At 39.3% G+C, this 25296-nt stretch overlaps 1 protein-coding gene across 4 annotated transcripts in view; it reads right to left on the bottom strand.

Annotated features, from left to right (window-relative positions):
• The window catches only part of OXR1 (oxidation resistance 1), a 273902-nt gene extending 250501 nt beyond the window's left edge, over window positions 1-23401 (bottom strand). For 3 of the 4 annotated variants that reach the window (XM_069854518.1, XM_069854520.1, XM_069854521.1), the window contains exon 1: window positions 23317-23369. The gene's annotated coding sequence lies outside the window, so the exon portion shown is untranslated. Of the gene's footprint in view, window positions 1-23316 lie in introns of all 4 variants that reach the window. The other variant, XM_069854519.1, reaches the window with a different exon arrangement.
• Between the last annotated feature and the right edge of the window lie 1895 nt (window positions 23402-25296).

Raw genomic sequence — 25296 nt, 5'->3', positions numbered from 1 at the left:
CTTTGGGACTCTAAATGAGAGCTGCTAGAACAACTGCAAAATACCTTCCTTGTCCTTGACAAACATTATTTCAGGTTTTGCAATCAGAATAAGCCTTTATTTTGTGTAATACAGGAAACTTATTAAAGTTGGTTAAGAATATAGGTAAAGTTAATGTATTTGGGGTACAGTTTCCTGAACTGGGTCACCTTTATCTGGTTATATAGATTCAAAGGACTCAGTTGAATATATCTCCTCAAAAAAAGTGAAAAAAAACCCAAACCCCACAGTGGAAGTTGGGCCCCAGGAAATCCCATTTGTAGAATGGGATTTTGCAAGAATACCAGGCAACATGCAGACAACCCGTCAGTCCTGGCAAAATTAATTGAAAAGCCAAGAAAATTACTCAATATGCACGAGTGAAAATGCTTGTGCATATCTTTCTTGGCCTTACTGCACGCTATTCAAAATCAAAGTTTATTAAAACCATAATTCTATTGAGAGAGACAATGTAAGAGTGGTGGTTTTCTTGTAAGGAAAAGAAACACCATATTTAAAAAAAAAAAAAAAAAAAACCAGCATTTGAGAACTAGATAATACAACAACAGCAAAAGAATTTTGTAAAATCTTTAACATTAGAATGCTACTATTTGTGTCACAAAGTTCTCAAGACACCAGGAAAAGCAGAAGTCAAACTAAAAACTAAATGTAAAACAAATAAAAATCAAGCATCAGACAATTAAAACAGAAAGAAACTTATGTTTAGAAATACTTTGAAATTCTAAATACATCAATAACTGATAAACTACTGCTGCAATTACTAAACGTGTGAAAAGAATATTATTACATGAAGCTAAATACAGCATTCTAGGGTTTATTTTTTCTGAGAGAAGAAATCAAAGTCTGATCAATGAGAAGCCTTGATCAGCTCAAATTTATATGCAGCTTGAAGCAATCAGGCACAAGTCAGATGCCAAAATACCTTTCTAAAGCCAGCTGGGTGGAAGGGAATTAAAAAATGACTATGCTGTGTAAAAAGAATAAACAGACATTTTTCCTCCATCCTCTTTACTTGCAAACAGTTTCTTCTCAGTTGTTAGCAAAATTCACTTAGTTGGTTACTCTATACACAACAGAGCGTAACACTTTTCCTTCATTTAAGATTTTTTTTTATTTATTTCACCAGCTAAGAATAAGTAACAGAACTGAGGTTCAATTTATTAAGATCTTTCATGTTGGTCTCCTGGGAGGCACAATCAGCAACTCAGAAGTGAAGTCAGAAAGGATGTCATTGCCCTTGGGTAGCCAACATTCATCACAGCGGGCAGCCTTTATTGTCCACCATGCTATAATAGTTTCTCAGTAGGGAAGACAGCATGTAGTAGCATGATGACGTGCGAAATAATGCCTAAAAACACAACTCTGTTTTGGAGAGAGACAGTTAGAAGTGAGTGTTTACAGTGGCAGCGGAACTAAAGAAGGGCAGAATGACTTAGTTCTCTTATTAGTCCAAAACATTGCTAAACATTTTAGTTATCTGAACATGATACAGAGTTGAAGAAGTTTTTCTGTTATGTGGTGTTTATTTGGTCATTACTTCTTTACCTCTCTTCTAGAGATCCCTACTGAACTCTGCCATTTATGACATCTTATTTCCCCAAAATAGGAAACACCTAGGTCTAACATATTGCCAACTGTTTCCTTGTTCCTTACATGACAGGCAGATAAATTGTCACTCTCACTGAATTTCTATTTTACTTATGTAAAATGGCTGGAGAAGCTGAACCAGAGTCAGTCATAGTCATTAGAATTAGCTGAGCAAAAAAAAAACAACAAAAAGGATTTCAGCTAACAACTTTGTACAGAAAAATAGGTCATTCAATCCAAACCTTTTTAATGAATATCAGGCAGCAGCAGACTACCTTATGTGAAACTAGACTGATTACAAATTCTCCACAAGAGACACTACGGCGCTGTGCATGTATGTATGTGTTTCTATGCAGAGAAGTAAAAATGTGCAGAAAAGGCAAGGTCTGCAAAATACTTGTTCTCCTGTTTCTCATTAAATCTCTTTCAGATTACATTGAATCAGATTTTGAAACTCAGTTTACACATTTGCTGTGAATTTTTAAGCAGTTTCACTCACTTCAGTTATCTCAGTTTCTATTTAATGTGAATTAAAACCAGCAACAGTTAGCATTCTACCACACTGAGTAAGGACGCATTCAGTGAAGGACTAAGACACCTGAAGATGATTCAAAATCCCTTCTTTGATGATCTCACACTCAGAAGTTCCAGTCAGCTCTTTTAGTGAAGCAGTGCTACGCGGCTGTCAGGAATGCGAGAGGTGTAAAGCCAAGCGAGCAAGTAGGTGGGAGACAGATGCTGGAGCTTCCTATAAAAATACTCAATTATGCTTTACAGAGCATCTGTCCACTAACTGCAAGAAGCAATATGCCAAGACATGGTGTGCTGCATACCACCTTCACAGTGGTGAAATGCTTCCCAACATCAGGGCCTGGTCTTTTTCTTTGATAAGATGCAGTGTCCATTACGTGTAAAGAAACGCAGCTGCTTCTGCAAGACTTGGGGAGACTTCACAAATTGATGAAGATGAATGGGTTTTTTTGAGATAAAGATGTTACCTGGTCATTTGCTCAGATTCAGGTATACTGTTGGTTAAAAAAGTGCAAGTGTAAATGGATTATTTTATATTAGTGCTGGGGATTGGCTGCAGCCAGCACTTCTGGATAATGCACGTTGGCGGGCTACTTGTTTCTGGATTTGCATTTATAAATCACAAGGTGAAAAGGTCACATAAGAGGAAAATTAGTTGCTACAGAGCAGTACTTACATCCACAGTTATCATTACCCTCATTCTGCAGCTACAATAAACAGATCAAGTGCCCATACCCTGGATGGGCATGAAATATGAAAAGCCCTCCAGGTATCCAACTTCTCATGCAAAACGCAACAGGAATACCATCGCTGCACTGATGGACTGAAGCACTGTTGACACAGTACAGATAGGATTGACGGGGCATGAAACTAGGTCTATGAAATGCAAAATATGTAGTTTGCGAAATCTGGCCCTATTTTCTTGGAAAAACAGGAACTAGATTACCCAACCTGTCACTTATTGGTCAGCTTAATCTCAGAAAAAGGTGTGCAAGTCAACTTCCAAGGACAAATTCCAGATATTCCCACTACGCAACTTCTGTTTGGTGTTTCCTGTATGAGGAATGGAAGACAAAACCACTGGATTGAAAGATATTATTGCCGTGGCATGTAAAATATTAATCATTTTAATTCTTTTCAAGTATCTTATTAGAAAACAAATCTACTTGATGTTGCTTCAGTCTTGCAGATGTTTTGCTTTCAAGCAATTATATTATAGTCATATTGCCTCTCAAGACAATTTCTAATGAGAAACCCAATTAACATTCAGCACTTTAAAGAGGCAGAATTTAAGAGTTTGGTGTTAATCTTTTCCTACTGAGCTAAAGGATGAACACAATATATTTTGCATAATAAAAACAAGAAGGGAAAGTAATAGAATGAGACAACAGGTCCAGCAGGGGATGCCTTAAATATAGCTTGTTATTAATCAATTTATATCACACAGTGGTTTCTAAGTAGCACAAGTGTATGTGTACCGTGTGTCCATAAAAATAATAGGAATGAAAAACTGGATGTTCTAATTCTTAAAGGATGTTGATCACTGAGGATTAAAAGCATTGCATAAGAACATGAAAACAGCGCTAGGTCTTCAGCTACAGGATAATACAGTTACTTGAGAAATATATGGCATAAAGGTCTGGCTTCTATTTTTATTTGTGCACTTCAGGTAGTGGGGAAATGTATTGTGTTCTTCTAAAGGTATAGTGATGAAGTATATCCACAATGAACAAGATCAACAACTGTATCTGTTTACAAACAGTCTGATTACAAATCTGCTAACTTGCCATCCTGAAAGCTCCTTACTAAGTCAGATTAAAGTGGAGTTTCTGTTTATCATCCTGACACAGCTAAATAACCTCACATCCAAAGAATAGAAACAGCTCCCTTCTTTCAACACTGTAAATTTCAGTAAGAGCTCTATGTCCATTTCCTGTATTTACAGTAAAATGTGTACAATATTGCCAAACAGAGTATATAGAAATCACAACTCATCTATCCAGGTATACCAATCACGATCTCATACGTTGGCAAAATGGATTTCAAAAGGAGGTTAAAGAGATGATTCTTAGATTTTATCAATAAGTTACACCTGCAGCACATGCCTGTATGCAAACCTGAACTAAAAACCTTTTGCCCAGCAATTAATAAACTGAGCAGAACCCTCATATTTAAATGTTTACATTTAGTAGGGCACATATATCACTTAGGGGTTTTACTGTGAATTTCATTTTAAGTGGCTCAGGCCTAAGTATATGTAGCAAATTCTAGTGAAACAACAAGATTGCCTGGATTGCCCTATCTGTTACCCCAGCCCCAGGCATTGCAATGGACCTGCCCTTCTGGGGAGCCGTAACTAATATTTGGAAACACATTTACTTCCGTCAGGAACCCACTTTCCACCAAATGCTGCTTTCACAGCTCTGAATATGATTTGTAGAACAGACACCCTTTCTTTCACTAAGATTAAAATTAACGGAACAGAAGATCATAGAAATGAAACACACTGTATCTCTCCCTAAACAGAACTCCAGAAAAATGTTAGTTTAAGTGTTTGGGGTTTTATAAACTATAATAAATATTTATTACTCTAAGTGCTTAGTCTACCCCTGGGCTAGAGAATGCCAACCAGTCTTGTTCAACTCATGCTGATTTATGAACACACGCACCAAAGGGACAAGGTGTAGGGGCAGGGAAAGAATAAACAAAGAATTTTCGGTAGACATGGGCCTTGGCTTTGGGAATATTTAAAAAGATGAGCTACAGGAGAGCAAATTGGCCCAGATAGCAAGTGATGGTACCTGTACAAAATCTGTGGCCACAGTGGCATAAGCATGCTCAGGAGCCACTTCTCCAAGAAGCCCCTGCTAGCAGGCCTCCCCTGCCAGAAATTACAAGTCTCTGGAGGCAGCAGAGGAGAGTGGGATGTGGACAAGCTCTAGAAAGCAGTAAGATTGCACAGCAGGAACACACTGGATCATCTCCCATGAGACTTGGAGGCAAGAGGGCAAGTCATTCGTGAAGTTTACTGAGTATCAGATTTTATCCCTGATTAGGTATACAGAAGTGAAAAAAAATCCCAAAATACAGTAGTTATAATCCTATGACCTCACTATTGTATTTTGCAGCAGCCAAATGCAGGGAAAGTCCAAGAGGAAGAACAAATTACTCTTTTGGCAAACAGTCTTTTTTTTTTTTCCTTAACAGTTTACAAACAAAATTAAAATGAAAATCTGCAACTCATAAAATAGTGTCTAAGATGCTAGTGAAGAATTTTGCTGTATCTCAACCGTGTACTTTTCCTTACTTTTCTTCCCCATATGAAATTACACTGCTGGGGTTTTTTTGTTAATTAGAAACCAGGTCTCAAGACTAATTTAGCAACAGCAGAAGAAACTATTTCCTTCAAGAAAACTTCATACTCATCCTCTGTTTTATGATAGGAATTTTAAATATTGGAAAAAAGGCTCATGTAAGGCTGACTCTAATTACCTACTTTCAACCTCTGCACGTGGAAAAGTGACAATACTTCGTCTGACATTTAAACTGCAATTTAAAAAAAAAAAACCTGAAACTTTTCCCTTCATATTAAACTATAATTTACAAGTAGTACATGCAATAGCATCTAAACAATTTGAAGAAATCTAAGTCAAAGCAATTTTTTTATTAGTCCTTATTAGAAAGAAAAAAAAAACATTAATAGATGAACCCACTATGAATAGAATATGAATAGAATATGAATAGAATATGAATAGAATATGAATAGAATATGAATAGAAACATATTTGAGAGAGCACCATGGTCACAGACATTTTCAAGACATAGCATGTATCATATAGGACATGAAACACACTTAAAGTATAAGGTGATACCTAAATATACTTAAAAATATTTCCAAAGAAGTCACTATTTTATATACCCCCGATCAAATCGGTCCCACTCCAAAACAAGCTGCACCAGAATAACATTTTGCATTAATACTTTCTCCAGATGGAGTTTTCAGCTTAATGAAAAACAAGTACCATGAAGTCTTGTAGCTAAAATTATACCCACTCAAATCTGAACAGAGGAAGAAGCAGAGAGATGAACAGGAGACTTAGGGCTGCGCTAACCACCCTAAATACCTGCTCCTCCTAAAACTTTCTTCATCGTAAGTACTTGGAAGGACAAGGTCTGATGAATGACTCGAGATACTAATATCAGCTCATTCACTGAAAAACAGACTACAGAACTTTCAAGGAAATGTGGTATCATAAGGTCAGAGCTGGATTAAAAAAAAACCAGCCCTATCAAACTTCCTGACAAAAGCCTGTAAAGTCTGTTCAGTGCTTATCCTGTATATAGTAATTTGTTTTAAAGAGAAAAAGTGGACTGATTTCACTGAAGGTGGCTTCTTGACTCATAAAACTGATGTCATAAAGCCACTCTCAAGAAGAAATTAAACTATAAGGCCAACAAAAATTCAGCTCTTCAGTAATGAAACAGCATGCAGGTTTACTTTGACAACTGAGAGATATTGCATAAAAAACATGAACCACACTGACAAAGAAGTAACTGAGTAAGAAATACAGCACTTTCAAAAGGGAGGCATAAGATTCATATTTAGGAGATCAGGAAAATTTAAGAACACAACTGGAGAAATTCAAGAGCAGGCTAAATCAATTCAAAAAGGATCAATGCAAAATGTCTCACTAGAGAAATGCTAAACTTTGTTAGCATGCTTTAAAACCTACTACTCTTGTGTCCAAATATCTAGGAATAACTCTTTACTTTTAATTTTCCTATAACATGTATATGACAAAAAAAGGTTATAGTGATAGAATTGAGTTGCCTGTACTGCACTTGCAAAACACGAAAACAAAAGCTGCCATTTTCAAACCTGGACTGAAAAATTAAGACAGAGAGTATTTGTGAAGGCTGATTTTAAGACAAGAAGGTAACATGGCAACTAGCTCCTTATCCATGGACAGAAAGATAAATAGACAAACACCATAGAATAATTCAAGAGGAGATGTCTAATTTAGCTGTTAGTTAGGTAACACAGCTTGAACAATGGAGCCTTAAGAGTTCAGGCTTTGGGTATTCTGTCATCTCACACAAAACTTTGTCTGATTTCAACAGTCCTAAACACAAACCGCTCTTACTAGCTTCAGTGAAGGTCAAGATATTTTTGAACTTCCAAAATTAATAGGAATTCAGTACTGTAGAAAACCAAGTGTAACAATAACTGAATTGAATTCCACTTAGGAATAGTTTCATCCCTGTGATCTGTAACTTCTTCAGCCTGGAGAAGAGAAGGCTCCAAGGAGATCTTATAGCAACATTCCAGTGCCTGAAAGGGGCCTACAAGAAAGCTGGGGAGGGACTGTTTACAAAGGCTTGTAGTGATAGGACTAGGGGGAACTGGAGAAGGGCAGATTTAGGCTTTATATAAAGAATTTCTTCACCATGAGAGTGGTGAGACACTGGAACAGGTTGCCCAGGCAAGTTGTGGCTGACCCAACCCTGGAGGTGTTCAAGGCCAGGTTGGACAGGGCCTCGGGCAGCCTAATCTAATGGGATGTCCTTGCCCATGGCAGGGGGGTTGGAACTAGATGATCTTTAAGGTCCCTTCCAACCCAAACTATTCAATGATTCTATGAACTGCAAAAAAAAGTATCAGCACAGACACTCCATGCTACTTTGAGAATTTTAAAAGAATAGTCAAAAATATGGATCTTCTATTGTGATATTTGTTTTCTTTTTTTTCTGGCCAATTACATTTTTAGACATAATACAAGAACTAGAAGCACCATGCATTGCGCCGTTACGTTTTACTTCTATCAATATGGATGCTATCAATAACAGAGTTTTCTTATTTTGAAGACAATTTGTGCCACAATACTTTTCTTAAAGCCCTGGTTTCTATATGGTGAGGCTTTAATTCCACTAGAAATTGAAAAGAGAAATGCTCTAATTATTTTGATTTTTCAGAAAAGTTTGAAACTGTGAACTCTTACTATTGCCTTCTGAACCTCACTATATTTACCAGTCATAATTTTTTGAGAAGAGTCTTTAAAAACTACTTGGAACTGAAAACAGTATGGAAACAGGGAAGAGATCGAAATAAATTTGATAGATTCAGAGGCATTTGATGGAATCAGAAGCATTTGCATTATAAAATTAAAGTGCAAGAAGTTCTGAATGACAGCAAACGGTAATTGAATAGACAGACCTGAGAGAGAAGCCTCACGGGAAACATCATGAAAATGGCAAGTACTTCAATTTTAAGATGGATCTGGGACTGTCTATTTGTGAACGTTGATAATACTGTAAAATCAACAAGAAAGAAGTGAAGCATATGGTGCCTGTATTCAAGAATTCATCTGCAGAGTTTCAAGGTTCATAAATCCTCATATGGGACATTTCAACTGCAGTACAGAAGAACAAAATTGGACCTAATTTTGCCTTTGTTAATAAAGTCAATTATACAGTTCATCTTTTTCTAATTAAAGCTTAGAACTGGTTTAACATTCTTCCTCACTTTTTTCCTAAGAAACATGTATTTAGTTGGTTCTTAAATGTTCTAACTTCATATTTTTTTGCAAGTCATTTTAATGTGTAAATTAAAATAATTTCTATATGAAAACAAAAAAATACTATATAATTCCTCATTTTTTATTGTTAAATTCAAGTCTCTATATAATGATATGAATAGCAACAAAGCTGCTTGATCAAGTTCTGCTTAAATGACACTAGATATTCAGTCCGCTGTTTAGAAGTCTGATTTTTAGGATTACAAGGGCAGACATCACTTATTTCCTACTTGCCCACTTCCACTTAAATAGAAGCTTAAAAAATCTTTAATGAGTCTATCTAAATGAGGAGAAACCATCTCTTTTCCTCTTACTTTGGTACAAAACACTTTGACAGATCACTGAATGAATGTCAGAAACCTGCCTGCTTTACAGGTCTATTCTCAGCAGGTTAAAACTGGAGGCGAGCAGTATGGGAATCCCCTAGATCTCATTAGCTGAGGAGGAAAGGAGTTTTTACATACACTTGCAGTTCCAAGTGGAAGTCCAAAGGAGAGCCTACATTTGCTTCATCCCCAAGCTTAGGACCACTGTTCTTTTTTTAGCCAGAAGGGGCTTATCTTATTACCCTTCTTAGCTGTGATCTCCACATAGAACAGGACATCATCATCCCAAAAGGTACACATCCCAAAAGGCAGCACATAGAAAACAAGCAACTCCAACATCCTTTTGTGCCTTTTAAGTGCTTCACAGGACTCAGTTCTTATAGTCTGACTTCGTGCATCCTGTTAATGTAAAATCATACTGCTCCCTTTCTCTTAATCTGGGTAAAACTAATACAGTGTAATAATTAACCCCGCAGCTGTTTTTTAAAAAGCCATACTGCTTTATTAAACTACAGTTAAAGTCACTTAGTTTTGTGCCTGGCAGGATCCATACAACAGTTTTTCACCATCATATGATGAATAATTCAGGCTTTCTATATTTGTGCATAAATAGGTTCCTCTATTCTATTTCAGGTATTACACCATGAGTATTACAAGTAGTTTCCACATAATCTCAGACTGCCTGCATTAGGCATTTTTTCCAGCACTCTTCAACTATGGCACCTGCAAAGCAATTCAGGGCATAAGACAAGCAAGAGTGACAAAGTGTGTTCTTACCAAAGTGACAACTTCACCACTATCCCCACAAAATATACGAGGGCACAAATTACCTTTAGCACACTGTGAAAGCAAGCACGTATGGGGTTGCTCAAGAACAACAGAGCCCTCTGACAGAAACAGAACACTGTCACAGAACTGAAATAATATTTCAACACTTGTCAGAGGTTATTTATATAATGTTGGTGCAGGCTTACAAATTTTCCAGTCATATAGAAAACTCACTACCACAGTCACATGAGATGCAGTTGTCTGCACCAACATAATTACAACAGTTTCTGAGTCACAGCGGAAAATCTGGCCCATTCTAATACATTATGCAGAACACCTAGAAAAATGACTGTGCTGAGAGCATTAAGTAAGAACTATGCCCATGGAAATAGAAGTGTTATTGTCTCCACAATACTGAATTTATCCTTCATATAATAAATATAGGAAAGTGAAAAAAATTAACACCTAAAAGTATAATAAGCCATTCAAAACCAAAACATTTTACCATCTACTCATTATTTATATTCATGTCACTCACTATATGAGCCAATATCAACCAAAAGATTTGAATTGTGAACTGGGATGTTTCCAGGTCATTTCTTTCCAAGCATAAACAGGATTTTAGCAGGAATTAAATTAATTGGAAGAGAATGAAGGCGATTTTTGCTCTGCTCCTGTAATCTGTTTCTTTTACTGGCAAGCACAGTAAAGCTACTGGAAATTCGCAAAACAAAGGAGTAACACAAAACACTATTGTGTAAAAACTTAATTTATGCAAGTCATTTTTCTCCCCACATCTGGCTCGACACTCTGCGGAAGAACAAACACAAAACACTTGTTCCTATCTATTCTGCAATTAAAGTGCTCAAGGATTTACATCACAGAGCCAGTTCCCTTCCAACTGCCCTCTGACTGCTCCACCTGCAGCCATACTTTTGCACCCATTCCATCCATTGTGGTGAACAGTGTTTAGGTACCAGCCACATGTAAAAAATATCATAAAATCAGTGGTGCTGAACCAGAAGAAGCCTTATGTGCTTATAAAATTGATTAATGGGCTTTTAAAACTCATTGACAAAACCCTACAAATTTGTGCCCCTTATGGCATGCATGTCCAGTCCATGGCAACTTAGTTCCACATTACCAATTAGCCAGAAGATAGAGGACAAAAAACAGACATGGACTTAATTTTATTAGATATAAACATGTAATGATTGCTTCCTTATTGATGAACAGAAGGTAGGAATATTCTCCACATATGTCTCAAAGTTGTTAGCAATACACTATCTGACGTTTCACTAATACATGGGAAGAGCCTGTCTTTCACCACCTGTTGATTTGAAGAACTGATTAAGGGAAAATTACCCTGCACCTTCCAAACATTAAAATAAGTCAGTCAAACTCTATCTCTCATGGCTCTGTTCTATATTCCAGACCCTGATGAAGTAGCTCTTTAAGGGAAGGAGATACATTTCTTCATTTCAATGATTACTACGATTTTTTTAAAAGCATTCTCCAAGTGGTGTCACATAAACCAATTTTTTTTCTTTTTAAACAAAGAAAGTGTGACCTATTAGCAATACTAAAACTGTACCCACAATGACTAAAAGGGTTTTAAAAAGCAAAGCATTCAGAGGCAGACTAGATGTTCTGGAGGAGGAGGGAGAAGTTTTGAGACAAATGGTCACCTCAGACCCTTTGCTGGGATTCATAATTAAGAGTCATGCACTCTTAAACATGGAACTCATTAGTACATTGTATAAATGCAAATGTTCAAACTTTTTGTTCATGCAAAGTGATGTATACATTTTACAGATGTAAAAAAGTATCTTCGCTTCAACATCAAGAGCCTAGTTGAGACAATAACAAAACAAAGGAACACAAAAGATCACAGTTAAAAGAACAGGAACTTCATGTAAATGTCACATGCTAAGGAGCAATCAATAAAACATGACAAGAGTCTTGTCTTAGCTATGATGATCTACTAACCAAACAAAGAAGACTTCCTTTTGTTCCTCCTAAGTGCTTTTGCACAGCTCAATAGCTGTGTGTTTGGATAAAGCATCTTAGAGGGTTTTAGTCTGACGTCCTTCACGAATAACATTGCATTTCTCACCCAGCGTTCAGAAGTAGGTTATTAGTTTGGTTTCTCTGCAGAAAATATTATTTTACCTTTCTTCACCTGCTAGAGAGACATGGTTAACAACGCACAAAGACTAGACTGGAAGATGTAGTAAGATTATTATTTATCAGTTATATGTTATCTTAAGCATAAACAAATTTGCATCCTACAGATGTGCTGCAGCTTAGAGATGATCACAATCATTAATTTATCATAATTCAATTTTTATTAAATGGAATAGGAATCTTCCTAAACAACAACAAAAAAAACAGTGGTTTAAAATTGCAACAGTCCAGAACTCCAAACAAAGTTGGGTAATTTAATCCTGGCATGGAAACTGAATGCTCAAAGGCACTGAAATTTGTACTGTGTCAGTGTGTAAGCACTGCAGTATAAAATGTCAGGTAAAGCATTTGGAAAACTACAAGCTGCTTATACCACCTTCACTGCTTTACACCATCTCAGTTTGTGTATATTGGCAGAAATTATATTAATTTACCCATCAAAAAAACTTTATCTTCACTTTTTTTCACACTATTCTTTAAAATCTTTCTAATAATCATGCACTTACATGAAGTCACTTAACTCATAAGTGTTAAAGCACATTTGTGAATGCTTTCCACAGAATCACTAGCTTGGAAAAGACCCACTGGATCATTGAGTCCAACCATTCCTATCAAACACTAAACCATGCCCCTCAGCACCTCGTCCAACCGTGCCTTAAACACCTCCAGGGAAGGTGACTCAACCACCTCCCTGGGCAGCCTGTTCCAGGGCCCAATGAACCTTTCTATGAAAAATTATTTTCTGATGTCCAGCCTGAACCTCCCCTGGCACAGCTTGAGGCCATTCCCCCTTGTCCTGTCCCCTGTCACTTGGGAGAAGAGGCCAGCACCCTCCTCTCTACAACCTCCTTTCAGGTAGTTGTAGAGAGCAATGAGGCCTCCCCTTGGTCTCCTCTTCTCCAGGTTAAACAACCCCAGCTGTCTCAGCCGCTCCTCATAAGGCCTGTTCTCCAGCCCCTTCACCAGCTTTGTTGCTCTTCTCTGGACACACACCAGAGCCTCAACATCCTTCTTGTGGTGAGGGGCCCAGAACTGAACACAGGATTCAAGGAGCGGTCTCACCAGTGCCGAGTACAGAGGGAGAATAACCTCCCTGGACCTGCTGGTCACACCGTTTCTGATCCAAGCCAAGATGCCATTGGCCTTCTTGGCCACCTGGGCACACTGCTGGCTCATATTCAGTCGGCTGTCAACCAACACCCCCAGGTCCCTCTCCTCCAGGCAGCTTTCTAGACAGACTTCTCCTAGTCCATAACTCTGCACAGGGTTGTTGTGTCCCAAGTGCAGGACCTGGCATTTGGCCTTGTTATACCTCATGTCATTGGTCTCAGCCCAGCGGTCCAGCCTGTTCAGATCCCTTTGCAGAGCCTCCCTGCCCTCCAGCAGATCCACACTTCCACCCAGCTTAGTGTTGTCTGCAAACTTGCTAAGGATGCACTCAATGCCTTCATCCAGGTCATTGATAAAAGACATTGAACAGGGCTGGACCCAGCACTGAGCCCTGGGGAACCCCGCTTGTAACTGGCCTTCAGCTGGAGTTAACTCCATTTACCACCACTCTCTGGGCCCGGCCATCCAACCAGTTTTCCACCCAGGAGGGTGTGCGCCTGTCCAGGCCAGAGGCTGACCGTTTCCTAAGCAGAATGCTGTGAGAAACTGTGCCAAAGGCTTTACTGACTACAGCTACAGCCTTTCCCTCATGCAGTATGGGGTTCACTTTGTCACAGAAGGTGATCAGGTTAGTTTAGCAAGACCTGCCTTTCATGAACCCGTGTTGACTGGGCCTGATCACCTGGTTCTCTTGCATGTACTTCATGATAGCACCTCTCCTACCCTTTCTGTCCCACCTGAGGAGTTGATATCCCATCATAGCTGCACTCCAGTTATACGAGTCATCCCACCACGTTTCCGTGAGGGCAACTACGTCGTAGTCTACTTGCCCTACAATAGCTTCCATCTCCTTCTGCTTATTGCCCATGCTGCGTGTATTGGCGTAAATGCACTTCAGCTGGGCGGGTAAACCCTCAGCCCTCATAAACGGAATAGTGTTCATTTCCAACTGACTGGTCTTTGGAATATCTAACCCCTCAGTGCCAGTTTCATCCTTTCTGTCACCTGATGTACTCGCCCCTACTCACTCTGTGGTGATATCCTGGTAGTCCTTGCCAGCGCACCATCTCTCAGGCACTGGAATTCCACTTCAGGCTCACTCCTGACTAGCCTGGCCTTGTCCCCCTCCCCCTTCACAACTAGTTTAAAGCTCTATTTATGAGCCCTGATAGATTTTTAATAAGCACTTTAATCCCCTTAGGAGACAAGCGTGCCCTCTCCCTAGTAAGGAAGCCTGAGGGTGCATGGGCCAGTCCATGATCAAAGAACCAAAAGTTTTGTTCCTCACACCAGGTTCAGAGCCAGGTATTAATCAAGTGACTCATTTTGACCTCTTGCTTCTCATTCCTTAGCATTGGAATGGACCTAAACACTACTTTTGCCCTCATACAGCAATAAATCTAGCTCATTTGAGCAAACGTGAACAAATTCACCTTAAAAATATTTTCAGACCTTTGGAAAAATAGAGATACTGTGCTTGTCATAGGTAGTTATTTAAAGCCAACTTCTATTAATTGAAGATCTAGTGGTTTATGTAGAGGCATACATTTGGAAACCTAAATGCAGAACACTGAACTAAAAAATGATTGAGCATTAATAATAAGTAGAATAAACATAAGATTTTAAAAAAAACACCCTAGAGTTTCAAAAATTTTTATACTTCCTCTACTTGCATTTACTCAGCAAAAGATGTAGGTAATTTTGCCATAGCGAGTTGTAATTAAATTAACTGGGAAGGAGAATTAGAAAGTAGAAAATAATTAGCAGTTATTACAAGAATTTAGAGCAGGTGACAGTGATCCTTTGCAAGTTTCATGGAGATGGAACGATTTCCTTCCTATCACTGCCAGCTTTCAGATTTCCTTTATCCCTTAAGAAAGCAAGCCCTGTAGGCTCCAGCCACTGGTCTCTTTTGTTTCCCAAGGAAGGTCAAAGGAAATGACATTCAGTTCTTCCTTTGGGGAATTCATTACTACTGCCCATTGCCACATCATCCTAAAAAACCTCTGCCTTTAGGTACACCCAAGAAACTAAAGTGGTGAGAAGTGACAGAGGGCATAAAAAGGCATTGGAAAGAGCAGGAACAATTTTACATTCTGCCTGTGCTACAGTTTTAGAACGTGTCATATAGAATCATAGAATCATTAAGGTTGGAAAAGATCTCTAAGATCATCAAGTCCAGTTGTCAGCCCAATACCACCATGCTTACTAAATCACAGGTCCCTGAAAAGTGGGGAAAACAAGGTAGAAGAATTTGGAGGAAATACATATGGGAAAGTAAGAGTATCTTTTCTGGGCACTTCTCAATACATGTGCGTTCACAGTATCTGCCCTTTAAAGCTTCAGTAAGGTCAAGCCTTGCCTCTAGGTACAATCTAAGCCTTGTTCCAAACTTAATGCTGCACTGGTTAAGAGCAACATTACGAGATGTTGACAGAACTACAGTGAGACAGTTTAGTGTTGACTGTGCCACACTCCCATGCCAAACTAGATACATAGATAGCCTCTGATTACATTTCATCACAGCATTGCTTTCCTTCCAAACACTGTGGGCTCATTCCAATCCTACTACTTCTCCACCCTCACTAGTTTCACCCATTTTGCAGACCTTTATTAGTGCTGTTAGATATGATGTATGCATGTATTCATCCTCCAACAGCCAATTAACATAACTTTGACACATAAAGCTGTATTTCCTTTATGGAATGTAAGAAAAAGTATCACACACCACAAAATAAAGACCCCTTGTATCTTAATTCTGTGTCATCTGCTCCTCTCTGTATTTACCTGCTCTCCACTATTTATATGTAGCAATGATTATGAGGACTGTTACATAGATTTCTTCTCCCATGGCCAGATTACCACTACAAGGAGCTTTTCTCACCTTCAAAGACATCCTAATTTGTAAGGCTGGTTGTGGTTTCATGAGGACTTCAGTAGGTATCAACCCCCCATACAATGGCTGTTACTTCCAAAAACCGAAGTGCGTCTAAACAATATTCTCAAAGAGGATGTGTAAACAGCCTTATGTAGCTTTCAGGTATGTGTTCACACAGCATTTCTTTCCATCAAGACTGCTTGTTAAGTTAAACGGAAGGGTTTTCATTTACTCTGGATATCCAGGCAGCATCAGCTCTAATATTTTAAATCCCACAAGGGTCAGAAATACAAGTTTACAATAATAAATAAGAGGTAACGGGTTGTGAAGAGGCAGTGTAATGAGGTGAAACATCTTTAAGAACTTGCCTGAATTACAAGACAGAAAGAATTGGAAACTTTGGATTCCTTCTAGACTCCACATAGCCCCCATAAGATGCAGACTCTGCTACTTGCAGGTCTTCCTAGTTGCTAGTGCCATTCTTACCTTCCTTCAGCTCCATCCCGTTCCCATCACCACTCTCCAACAAACTCATCCACCAAACAAGATTTTGTCCAGCTAGCTTATCTAAGTCCTAATCTGACCCAAAGCCAAGACCTTCTATCTCACTTTCCCCAGCCCCAAGGACAGCAATTTTTGCTTCAGCATTTTAGAGCGCTTGCTCATAAGGTTACCTAAATTCCAGCCACATCTCAGAGCCTCAATGGTTAAAGGACATGAAGAGCAAACATGTCCAAAATTTCACTTCTTTCAATCACCACTGCCATAGACAAAACTGAAAAAAAAGAATAAATACTGGATAGGTCCTCTTTGACATTGCCTTCTTAGACATGAGTACGTGCACTCAGCTGAAAGAAAGTTGTGCCCTCTGGGACCCCTGAACACAGGGACACTTTGAACAAAAGCCAGGCCTGGAGGTAGATTCTTTGAGGCAATAAAACAGACCAGTACTGCTACTGCTCTACCCAAAACTTCAGGTATAGTCAGGAGGATAAAGTTACACTATGGAAGTACATGAAGCAGCCATTATGGCAGGGACACCTGAGAAAAACTTTATATTCAAAGCTTCAAATTTGGTAATCTGTATTAACAATTCAATGTGAAAATAAACATGAAACACACACTTCAATTCAGTTGATTGTGTGCAGCCCTCAAAGAAGTAAATACAGACATTCCACTGTAGACAGCTTACTGTGGGGAAACACAATATACAGTAAGACCCTGAGAAGTAGTAAATAAAAAACTCATTAGAGTAGTGAAGCTCTAATAAATGTTAGTTCCAATTCAAAACTTTACTTCCAATTTCTTACACATAGATATTTCACCGATTCCATCCTAGAAGAGTCTCAAGTCATTCACTCCTTCAGGTAGAACTTCTCAGTAGAGCCTAAACTCCAATTATAAGCTTTCAGATCAGGTAGACCTTACAGAAAAAAAATAAAGGTAAAAAAAGGGGTATGACAGTCTGCATAAGTAAGAAAGTTTCACAGCCAAGTGTTCCACATGGACCAACTAATTCCTGCTACTATCATCCCTTCTGGCATATGGAAAAGGCTTGCAAAGAAAAGCACAATTTTTGCCATGGTGATATACTAATAGCAACAGAACATATGAGTGGGAATTCTATCAGCAGTTTAAGTCCACACTTAAAACTAGTATTATTCTTTGAAAAATATTCAAGCAGAAAGTACCACAAGGAGCTTGATGTTTCATCTAGAAGTGAGATTGACTACTACTGGATTAGCATTACTCCTCCCTATGGCCATAACATCTGAGGTTATGAGGGATATGGTGCTGAGGTGCTGAGGGATATGGTTTAGTGCTGATATGGTGCTGAGGTGCTGAGGGATATGGTTTAGTGTTTGATAGGAACGGTTGGACTCGATGATCCGGTGGGTCTCTTCCAACCTGGTTATTCTGTGTGATTCTGTGTGATCTCACAGCAGTTAGTGCTCATATTGACTCCAGGGAAAAAAAAAAAAGGAAAAATATATATAGTCATAATCCCAGAGAAAATTATCAAAAGCCCACAGAGACTAGTGGTAAGATCCCAAAGAGAATTAAAGACAGAAGAAATACATATATTTTGTTTCCCACTGCATCCATTTTCCATGCTATTGCTGTTTGTATTCCTGAATAAGGGCCATTTCCTACTCTAAAGGGGATTTAAAGCTGTTATTGTTTCTCTTTTCAGATGCTACAGAAATTGTGATAATCATTGGTTAATTATCTTGGAATATGCTTGTATTAACAATATGGACATCCTGGCTTTTCAGTGCAACAAAATGCACAAGACAACTTAGAATTTAACTGCCAGAGATTCGGATGACTGAACAGATTAGCTTTATATCAACAGTATATAAATATCTTTTTCTGAAATATAACAATATTAATAATTTAAAATCACAAAGGAAATATAAAGAAGACTCGCAAGTAAATCCAGTTTCACTGCAGTGATATAAATACTAACACTTTAGTATGCTCTGTATTATTTATGAACTAGGGAGATGACTTATTACCAAGCTTTTGTACAGTTATGGTTAGATTAAGGAATAAACTAATAATGTATTTGTCATTATTTTAGAAGGTATCTCCATGAAAATCTGCTTGTGTGATGCTTTGGGGAAAAACAAGTTCTGACTACAGTATCAAAGTCTTATCTTTATGTGCATGTCATATTATATAAAGATTTCTGGATACTTATTATCTATAGGAGTATTTAAGCGAACAATGTTTTACCTATTTGTTTCACATCTATGCCCCAGAAAGCATTTCATACAAAGGAGCATGGGAGACAAATTATTATTCTACTACTGTTTCTACAACTCAAGTTTATACTGAAATGAATGGGAATCATACATAAGAGTGTCCAGAAAGAAAAAGCATGTCTATTAAGTAGCCATGCTATGGGTTCACATAGCATATTTTTTCCCCTAAATTTTGTTGTTTTAATGGGTGAGATCACGTACTGAAGACAGACAAGCTGGTTCCTAGTAATTTGTCTCGATGGCTGTGAGAACACCTCCCAAAACAGAAGCATGTGCTAAAAGCAACACTGAACGAAAATAGTACCTACATTACCAAGAGGGAATGCTTTGTCTTCCAGAGGTATCCCGAGTTTGATAGAGAATGGCTACGGCTTTGTTTTACACACCCAATCAGTAAGAAATGCTGCACAGCCACGACTGCACAGACGTCTGCTGTGCATGGGGATGCAAAGAGTATGTCCCAGGCTGACCTAAAGTGCTTACTTTTTCATCACTGATTACTGAAGAACACATAAACTATAACAGTGAATTTTACATGACTAAGGTCTCATTCACTGACCAACAAAGCTTCTATTTTACACAGAAAATGGTTGAATAAAAAGCAACCCCAAGCTCAAAATAAGTTCTTAAGAGCAAACACTTAGGCTAATTAATAATTGGAAAGTTCACAATGGATTTGGATGCATTCACAAGTGGTAAGAGGGGCTTATTCCTCATTTTTAAATGAAGAGTAACTTTTATTCTAAGTGGCAAGCCTCAACCAAAAATTTACTCAGTCCACCAGTTTCTATTATATGGAAAGTCACTACACATTGCCCTTCTGGTTTTATAATGTCCAGGGTTGTGCCAGGGAAATACCCTTGTTCCTTCACAAGTTTTAAGTTTAAGTCTCCTTTACTTATCAGTAAATCAGGCTTTGAAACTTGATTAACTCTTACTCACTAAGTACTTTGTTACTTCAGCCCTAATCTTGGGAGGCAGGGGGAAAATGGAATCTCCATCATATGGAGTAAAAGGGTCATAAAAGCTTACCAGAAATACATCAACTGGTTTAGACTTATCAGTCTAAGCCTGAAAACAACTGGATACAGTAAAAAGAAAATAAAACCAAGACCAGTATACCTTTCATGTCATAACACCACGGTGCAGTTTGTCCTGGTGCTCGGGAGTCCCATTTTTCCCCATCTTCCCATCCCTGGACTACGTGGGGAACACGTAACACTAGCCCCAGAGAAGGTGCACACCTTTGTTTTGTGAAAAATCACACATTTGTAAGCTGTGTTCAGGGCTCCACTGTGAGCTCCACTATAGGACACATCCAGTTTGTGGGTAGTTGTCCTGTCTTCCCTTATCACCCCTTCCTCTCTGCATGATTTCCCAAGTACCAAACGGTAAAGATAACAGAGTGTATTCCTGAGGAGTAACAAAGTGAAGTCGAATGGTCCTTTCCTCTCATGCCATTTAAGAGTTAAGGAGCCAAAACTCCAATTTGTTCTCAGTACAATACCTGTGGAAGACTGACACAGGTCTATGTATTTTTCCACCTTACATGGCTCTCCTCTGTGATTTTTTTTTTTCTTCCTCTCCAAACCCTGTAACAGGGGGCAGAATAACAAAAAGTAGCAAATACTCCTTCTATCTGGGTTTTTTTAGAGCAATGTAAGAATGCAGGAGGTCATCACTTGTTTCAATCTGTAACTGAGAGATAGAAGCAGTAACCTTACCTACAGGACAAACTCACTAATTGCACTGCTGTGGCCACAGAAACTCTCTCTGTGACAGAGGCCTCTGCACAATCTGAAGATCCAATCCTCCAATCCTGCAGATCCAATAACTTCCTATCTTAGAAACTGTTTGATGCATCCATAACGTATCATGAGATACTCAGGAGATATCCTCTCCATATCTATGCCTAATCTTGAGTAAAACTGGTAGGAGCAGATGCTAGAATAAACGGGTAACTTGCAGCTCACTGCTGCAGTACAGCGCGTCAGCATCTGCTCCTGGCACCAAACACAACCGATGAACTGGAGCATGTGCAGTTCTTTGCATATCCCAAACTGCTCCTTCTACCTCTGATGGTAACAGTTCACATACCAAAGAACAACACCCTACCTTAACAAATATCTGCTGCAGTAGATACGGAAACCATCCTAAATTTAAGTAAAAGGCTCTATTAACAAAAGTATCAGTATCTCCTAAGTGGACCCATTCACAAACACATAGCAATCTGCTGCTAACCTGACACCTAACCAGGCCTGTCAGCAGTAACTGCTTGCTTCTGTAAGGTTGTCACCTTCCTTATGTATTTCAATATTATGTTTAATATTTTTGCTATAGTAATTTTAAGAAATAACAGCAGCTCCAAGAGTGAGGAGGAAACAAGTTACAGTAGTTCATCAATAAAAACAAATGCGAGGAGACCTTCTTGCAAGTTAACAGCTGATAGGTAATGCTGACCATACTAGGCTGCTGCCTTCAGCTATCAACCTTGGAGAACAACCACTCCTTGGAGAACAACCACTTCTCTATGAAAATCTCCTAGAGCACTACCTCTTTTTTTAAATTAAATGCAGTTAAAAAAATAATAGTATTTCTACATCTCTTTCTATAGTTCCGATATTCCCTAAAGTCTTGGGAGGACAAGTAGATATTATTTCCTATAATGGGAGATTACACAGGAAAAAGAAAAGGAAAAAGAAAAGGAAAAAGAAAAGGAAAAAGAAAAGGAAAAAGAAAAGGAAAAAGAAAAGGAAAAAGAAAAGGAAAAAGAAAAGGAAAAAGAAAAGGAAAAAGAAAAAGAATTTCCATAGGTGAATAATGGAGAAATGTTTTCAAGGGAAGACATGCATTGAGAAAGATTACTTTTTTTCCTGCCCAAAGGGAAAAATAACTATATGCAAATGCTGCAGCTGCTAACTAGACATTCCCAAATAATTAATGTGTAACCCCACTGCCACTCAAATTATTCTCTCATTTCCAGCAGCTGCGCTCAAACATGGACAATTAATGATGAATCAACTGATACTCTACAGGAACTATACCACAGTGTATATTCTAAAGATGTGCCTATATGCTCCATCTGCATATGCTTTGACTATCAAAGAAATGTTTATCTGGTTAGGAGGCTGAAATAATCCTACTAATCTGAATGAGCTCTGGAACTATAACGAATGGTAAAGTGCAACACAAATGCCAACTATCAAACAAATTATTACTCCAAGAGCATAAGGAAGGCATTTTTAACATTCCAATTTCAAAGACTTCCGATATTTTACCAATATTTTTGAAATAGTATAATTTTAGCTCAAATCTAATTACAGAGGAAAAATGGCAGGTTGCCACAAAAAAATTTCCCTCCTTATTTTTCACTATATCATCAACATAGGTAACAGAAGCTGTTCATTCCTCCTGCATTCTCTTAAGGTCCTCTGCAGCAAGCAAAAGGCATCTACTCAAGAATTCATTTTTTCCTTATTATTGCATTCTCGTAAAAATGGAACTGACAGGACAGCGGCTTATTCGTGCACAAGTCAGATCCCACACACACACCCGACTGGCTTTCAAAAACCCATAGATTAACTGTTATTGTTTGAGGGGGTTGTGTTGTTGGGGGGAAGGAGAGCGTTTTATTTAGGAGCCGGGAAGAGTTGCAGCTGGACTCGATGATGCGGTGGGTCTCTTCCAACCTGGTTATTCTATGATTCTATGATTCTACAGAAACAATCACACAGCAGTTTTCCTGTCTCCACTGCAACAGCAGTAATTAATAGAATATAGAGTGGGAATGGCAACTTCTGGGTCTATAACTACTGTAAAATATGTCTAATTTTTATAAGGCTTAGGATGAAGACATTAAAGCTTTACATGTATATTCATCTCTGCGAGTACTCCACGATATCTAAGTCAACGTGCCAAGATAATCACGCACGCAGGAGTGTCAAAATTCAGGTCATTAAACTGAGAAAACCTATCAGAACAGCCTAATGAAAATTAAGACACCAAGAGCACCTTAACGGCCCTCAGTTCATCCAATTCTTTCACCACGTTAAGCAGCGGAATTTTCATAAGTGATGCTCAGTTTCATAGAAAGCTCCACAATTCTCCCTTCCTCTATTATTTAACGATTTTAATGAGCTGGCTGCCCTAATACAACTTTGCCAACAGGCACGCTGACTAGGGAAGCGGTTTCTGAAACCTCCCCTCATTCCAGATGCACCGAGACAGGAATTCAGCTGAAAGGTGCCCTTCCAACACTACGGGAAGAACTTTACACTCCCCAAGAACAGCTCCACCACCACCCGCCGAGCCCCCAGCACGGTGCCCACACCCCCGGGGCTCGGCAGAGGCAACCGGGGCCACCAAGGAGGCAACCGGGGGCACCAAAGACGCAACCGGGGGCGCGACGCCGCTCGCCCGACGCCAGCGCCCCCCCCCCCCACCCCCTCAGGGGCAGCGGCCGCTGCCCCTGAGGGGGTGGGGGGGGGGGGCGCTGGCGTCGGGCGAGCGGCGTCGCGCCCCCGTCTCGCGCGCGCGGAGTAACTTACTTGCAGGCAGCGGGGCCGCGCGCCCTCCTTCCCGCGCTCCGCGCGCCGCTGCCAAGCGGCTTCGGACATGCTCAGTGCTCCACCCCCCCCCCCCCGCGCCGCCGCCACCACCACCACCACCACCCCTCAAGCTCTGCGAGCCGGGCGGAACATACCATCATCACCACCGCGGGGGGGTGGGGAGGCACGGAGGAATAGGGGGCAGAGCTGGATGGTACCAAGAGGATGAGCTAAAAATAGGAAGAGGACAGCTGCGGCTTAAAGGGGCAGAGGCGGCTTGGCGCCAAGCGGGGCTTTCGTGGCGTGGTCACTGGGTCCGTCTCCATCCTTGTTCTGAGGTGGTTTTGGTGGTCGAGATCCGCTCTCTGCAGTGGAGCCAGAGCGGTCAGATGAGGGTGTGACAGATCCGAGGCAAAGAGCTTGCGAGAAAGCCCCTTTCATATGTTTTTTCCAGGCTGGGAGATGGACGCGGCAAGAGGAATTACAGGATCACGCTCTCCTTTTGCAGACACTACTATGTTTCAAACCTAAGAACTGTAGATAACTGTTAGAAATTAAAACTGTTAGAAATTAAAATACCCAAGTATTTGTGAATGGGAGTTTCTCTTGTGTCCTTTTTAAGCTCTGGCGTATCATTGCCTGCCTTCCTAAAAGACCAATAAGAATAAGCATGATACCACTAAACTGTTTTAGATTTATAAACTTGCTAAAAAGCCTAAAATTATATTAATCTAGCAGGATTTCCAAGTGTTTGCTGAATTCTGTTTTTACAGATATTGAAAATTGCTGCTGCGCAACCCCCAGCTTTACAGTATGAATGCTAAAGAAGTTTCACTCAGAAAAGAATATTGGACAACACTTTCATAATGATAACCTGCTACCCTGATGACATCACGTACAATAGTATGCGCAGCCAAGATTACCTTGTTAAAAAAGTTTCATTTAGTTCACTAGACATGAAAGGAGAGCGTTGGAAGTTTATCTTAATCAGAACTCTTAACAGCCTTCAGCAATAACTACTGCAGAAAAAAAAAAAGCTCGGTTACATTCATGTAGGTGAGTATAATCAGGAAAGGAAACATTACTTGTCAGTAGTGTCAAATAAAGTGAGAGCAAGGAAGCAATTTTCCTCACAGACTGACATACAATGGGATAGATTATTAGGCAAGATTATGTAGGCAACTCTGCTGCAGTACTTTAAGAGACAAAAGATGATGTCACAAAGATTATAGTATTAAAAAGAGAATGAATCACGTTCAGTAATTGCCTGCTCTTTCTGTGTTCTCTGTAAGCCATGAGATACACTATATTCTGTAGTCCAACGGTAGCCTTAATGCTATATATTATAAAAAGCTGTATGCTATGCAGCATGCGTAACTTTTATACAAACTGATGAAAAAAAAATTATGTAATTATTTCACCTGGAGCTATTGATCTTGAGATAGACAGCAGGGGAACTAGAAAAGGCAGTTTTCTGAGTACAGCCTCAGATTTAGGATAACAGAGGACTAATGTAATCCTGGCTGCAGCTGGAGCTCTGCAGGAACAGTAGGTAGCCTCTGGAGAATTTCCTACAACAGTTTGCCCCTTCATCAGCATACAGCTCTAGATTAATCAGGAAACCAAAAGATGTCCTGAGTCTCAGGAGAGTAGCTTCCCATTGGGAACTCCTGTTGTCTAGGGAGTGCACAAGTCTGTCCATCATGGGAACAAATGTCTCAGTTAAAATAATGGTGAGGAAAATATGTGTTTTTTGAAGTCTGCATTATCATTCCCTGCAGGGATAACTATATTATCTTTCCTATATCTTTCTTTGTCTGTGAGGAATATCTTCAGAACTTGTCAAATACAGCTGCTTTTGCAACGAGATATAAACATACATGGGTCTTTCTTATCCAAGACATGCTGTTGTAAATTTCAGGAAATTATAAATAAATTTGCCTGAGATAACAATTTTTTATAATCCCAGCTTTCAAAAGA

The sequence above is a fragment of the Phaenicophaeus curvirostris genome, chromosome 3 (assembly GCF_032191515.1).
Source record: "Phaenicophaeus curvirostris isolate KB17595 chromosome 3, BPBGC_Pcur_1.0, whole genome shotgun sequence".
NCBI lineage: Eukaryota > Metazoa > Chordata > Aves > Cuculiformes > Cuculidae > Phaenicophaeus > Phaenicophaeus curvirostris.
Note: the sequence above shows the minus strand (reverse complement) of the source record. Positions and strands in the feature narration are given on the sequence as shown.